This window comes from Limulus polyphemus, unplaced genomic scaffold, assembly GCF_000517525.1.
Source record: "Limulus polyphemus unplaced genomic scaffold, Limulus_polyphemus-2.1.2 Scaffold2089, whole genome shotgun sequence".
Taxonomy (NCBI): domain Eukaryota; kingdom Metazoa; phylum Arthropoda; class Merostomata; order Xiphosura; family Limulidae; genus Limulus; species Limulus polyphemus.
The window spans coordinates 21,797-26,815 of record NW_013667699.1 but is presented as its reverse complement, the minus strand read 5'-3'; the positions used below and the strand labels follow the sequence as shown (position 1 = coordinate 26,815).

The following is a 5,019-nucleotide window of genomic DNA, read 5'->3' as shown; positions in this document are numbered from 1 at the left end:
CTCCACCTCTCTCCGAAATGTGACTGAGAAACTCCACTTTCATTTGTGTGGTTTTAGTTTCAAGTTTGCCATTCAAATTCACTGGAACATTATCTTCATATTCTTAGATATGAGCTTGAATGTGTGGCCGAACATCAAAAACATCACTAACGTAGAGCAGGCATATCTCCAAATGCAGTCTCTTGAGTGCAGGATCCATCAGCTGTTCTAAAGTAGCTGGGTACATTACGCAGATGTAATGTGAACCATCTCTCCTAAGTATCCTCCTAACCTGCCACTGATGTGACAGAGAATCTTTCCATTGTGAAAGGCACTTCGAAATGGAAATTACTGTCACTTTAATCATGTGTTCACAGTTAAAAACGCAGTGAGTTCAGAAGAATTTTATTTCAAACTCTGGATCCTTCAATATGCAGACTGTCATACTAACCACTAGGTCACACCCACTCTTCTGTGCATGAAGTTCTTGATAACAGTAAATTATTTGGAGTTTTCTTGTCCACAGAAGCCAATAAAAGTCCAGTGTGAAGGAGTTGTCAGTTTTTTTAAAATGTGATTCACCTACTGTTTTGATCCTACATGTGTTTTAATACAATAAGTGGTGTCAGGAGTTGTCAGTTTTTTTAAAATGTGATTCACCTACTGTTTTGATCCTACATGTGTTTTAATACAATAAGTGGTGTCAGGAGTTGTCAGTTTTTTTAAAATGTGATTCACCTACTGTTTTGATCCTACATATGTTTTAATACAATAAGTGGTGTCTTCATGTACTATTTCAAACATTCTTTAAAATGTGATTGACCTGGTAATAAACGAACCGTGTAAGCAAGGAAAGCACAAAATGTAGAAAAACAAACAAGGTAAGACACTCAGAAAATTAGAATAAGTACATTGCGAACTTAAAAACATTTTGAGTAAAGCTCCTTCATCAGGTTTGCAGTCATTTTAACTGGTTATCTGTTTTGTTCTCACTACAAACTCGATGAGGGGTTGTTGCCAGAAACGTTGTTTTCAAAATCATCAATAGACTTATATTAATTTGGTAATTACTTCACATCCTTTGTTCTCTACTATTTAAAGAAAACAAAATTGTAATGATAATAGCTGAATGTATAGAAATATAATTTTGTAAAATTAAGTATCATTCTTTTAAGATTCCTTTAGAAAAACTCTGTATTATTAAATAAATTCAAGTCCAAATCGAACAAACCAGCAAGGATAATTTATTATAGTTCCAAATGTCCCGGTGTATGCTGAAATGTGTACACTAATATATCTCCACCAGTAAAAAGATACACATTGAAAAAAAAGTAACATAAGTTTATATCTCAACTATAGGCCAAACTTCTAAACATCTTACAGATATGTTGACCTTAAACAGTTAACTAGAAAAGACGTGGACAGCAGACAAGATATAAAATTAACACATAACACCTATGTGTGGACAGCAGACAAGATATAACATCAACACATAACACCGATGTGTGGACAGCAAAAAAGATATAACATCAACACATAACACCCATGTGTGGACAGCAGACAAGATATAACATCAACACATAACACCCATGTGTGGACAGCAGACAAGATATAAAATTAACACATAACACCCATGTGTGGACAGCAGACAAGATATAAAATTAACACATAACACCTATGAGTGACAGCAATAATGTGCAGAGGTCTCATTAACTAAAAATAAAGGTATTTTTCAAGCATTGTAAGGCAAATCCTTTTTCGGAGGAGTATTAGAAGAGACTATTCCATTTGAATAAACAAGTAATATTTATCTGGACTTCTATTAATTTTCTCATGATAAACTGATCATAAATTTGTTTCTTTCATACATTGGTACTCTGTTAAAATTCATTGTTAATTTGTTACTTGGCAGTCAGTCAACATTAGTTATTAATTTGTTACTTGGCAGTCAGTCAACATTAGTTATTAATTTGTTACTTGGTACTCAGTCAACATTAGTTATTAATTTGTTACTTGGCAGTCAGTCAACATTAGTTATTAATTTGTTACTTGGTACTCAGTCAACATTAATTATTAATTTGTTACTTGGTACTCAGTCAACATTAATTATTAATTTATTACTTGGTACTCAGTCAACATTCGTTATTAATTTGTTACTTGGTACTCAGTCAACATTAGATATTACTTTGTTACAAAATTTCTTATCAACAGTCATTCTTCAAAAACCACATAACCTCTATAGGCTAGCTATGTGTTTCCACCTCGGGTATCAAAATCCAATTTTTAGAGCTACAATTCCACAGATTTCCCACTGAACCACCTGGTGGGGCTTGAGTTAAGGAATCCATCTCCATGTTATCACTAATAATTCTGTTATTTTTCATAAATAAAAGTTTCATTTGTTAGATAACATGAAACCCATTACTAGATATACTTTGATAAAAAAAAAAGAGTTCTTAATCATTTCTACAAAACATCCGCGGTTACATAGAATGAAAACAAAATTATGAACAATGAAAAATTTCAAAGGTATTTTTCTTTCCAAAACCAAATTTTTTAAAATTAATAGTTACTTCAAAGACAAGCTATCCGAAACTTTTAATTGGATTGATTTATTAAAACAATTCTGTTTGATATTTAGCTTGTCAGTTCTTAATGAATATTAAAAAATAGTTAGGAAAAATTATTTACTGACTGTTTTTATTATTATTATAACTTGGATATCTTAGAACTGCGAATATTATTAAACTCAAAAGGAAAAGGGGATTATTTATAATACCAGACTAGTCAGGGAGTTAAAATCTGACCTCATGGTTATGGGACTACCACTAGTTGGATGTTAACCTCAGGGTTGTGGGACTACCACTAGTTGGATGTTAACATCAGGATCGTGAAACTATCAGTAGTTGGATGTTAACATCAGGGTTATGGGACTACCACTAGTTGGATGTTAACCTCAGGGTTATGGGACTACCACTAGTTGGATGTTAACACCAGGGTTATGGGACTACCACTAGTTGGATGTTAACATCAGGGTCGTGAGACTATCAGTAGTTGGTTTAGTGGTAGTCCCATAACCATGAGGTTAACGTTGGATGTTAACATCAGGGTTGTGGGACTATCAGTAGTTGGATGTTAATTCTTCTGTGGTAATACAACCTTCCCTTCCTGGGATTGAACCAAGTACCTCTTACTTCTATCTGTGAAGTAAGTTTTCTACCATCTGAGCTAAAGGGTTAACCCCCCACCCCCTTGCTAGTAAAGCAGTTTTTATTCTTACAGCTCTCACTACTACTCTTGGACTTTTTTTTAAAAGCTCATCCCACAGCATTATCATGAATGGTTGATCCTACTTTAGTTACTTTTATTATTTTTACTTTATAATCATTATTTTTACTTTATAATATATAACGCATCATTTGAATATCTGTTCAAGGTATTTGAAGAAAACAACAGATTTTCATAACTCTATTATCTGGGTAGTGTAAGTGGCAATCACTTGGGTTACTGCCAGAACTTGAGTGATAAAAATTAATCGTAATCTGGTACCTGAAGCTGGTAGATTAATTAGATCCACTTCATATTAAAACGATTAGTAAAAAATTTTCATAAAAGCTATTACAAGATATATGTTTGTAAATGAATTCAAGATCAACCTCAACAATCTGAATTAGATTCCAGAATGTTCTACAGTTAGAAGAGGTCAGAAAAATGATTTACCTAGAACTGCCCCCTCTGTGTGCGACACAATTACGTTCTCTCTAAACTGGGTCCAGCTGATAGCAAACAAGACTGTTCGGTAAGTATGAGTAGGTCAGAGGTCTGAAGGAAACCAGTAATTGTCACTAATCTAAAATACTGTAAGGAACACGCGTTAAATATTCATTATTTAACTTCTGTAGTGCACATTAGTGTATAAAAGACGTTTTAATTCTAGAAATAAACGACTGTACGATAAGAGGATTCGGTGTTTTAATGTAGTTTATTTCTAGAATTAAATTGTGTCAAATACTGCTGAGTAAAGACTGAGAAAAATTAATTAACAAAAAGTTAAACCAAAAATCTTGCTATGTTACACTTAGAAATAAGTTACCATTTTCAGAAGTTTGAGCCAAAATCTTCCTGGGTTACAACCTACAAATAATTGAACATTTTCAGTAGTTTGATCCAAAATCTTGCTGGGTTACATGTTATTTTATAATTCTATTTAATTTTTCTTTCAGAAAAATTGTTTATATTATCTTATAACATGAAATGAGAAAACATAAAACATATGTTTTTTGATAAAATGCTGCAAGATTTCAGTTCAATAACTCTTGTGTTAAGTATCACCATTGAGTGTTTACAATGTACGAAACAGGCTGCATTTCAATATTAATCACATTCCAACACAGAATACCAGTATTACTACCATTTAAAAAATACTTTCATCAGCCCTTTGTCAAAGTGTATATTTCTTTTATATTGGAAGCTATCATACGTTAATGTATTTTGGCTTTTCTTAATTGATATTACTTCCTTTATAAAAACCCGTACTTCCAGCTAAAGCTTATTACTTGATATTACTTCCTCTATAAAAACCCGTATTTCCAGCTAAAGCTTATTACTTGATATTACTTCCTCTATAAAAACCCTGTACTTCCAGCTAAAGCTTATTACTAGATATTACTTCCTCTACAAAAACCCTACTTCCAGTAAAAGCTTATTACTTGATATTACTTCCTCTATAAAAACCCTGTACTTCCAGCTAAAGCTTATTACTAGATATTACTTCCTCTACAAAAACCCTGTACTTCCAGCTAAAGCTTATTACTGATATTACTTCCTCTACAAAAACCCTGTACTTCCAGCTAAAGCTTATTACTGATATTACTTCCTCTACAAAAAAACCCCATACTTCCAGTAAAAGCTTATTACTTGATATTAATTCCTCTATAAAAACCCCATACTTCCAGTAAAAGCTTATTACTAGATATTACTTTTTCTACAAAAACCCCATACTTCCAGTAAAAGCTTATTACTTGATATTAATTCCTCTAT

General features: G+C 32.5%; 1 long non-coding RNA gene across 1 annotated transcript; it reads right to left on the bottom strand.

Annotated features, from left to right (window-relative positions):
• Positions 1 to 1,306: 1,306 nt before the first annotated feature.
• LOC111087389 lies at positions 1,307 to 2,480 on the bottom strand. The gene is made up of 2 exons (XR_002612091.1): positions 1,479 to 2,480; positions 1,307 to 1,434 (listed from the first exon to the last, which is right to left on the bottom strand). It is a non-coding gene; the product is annotated as an uncharacterized LOC111087389 (long non-coding RNA).
• Positions 2,481 to 5,019: the final 2,539 nt, after the last annotated feature.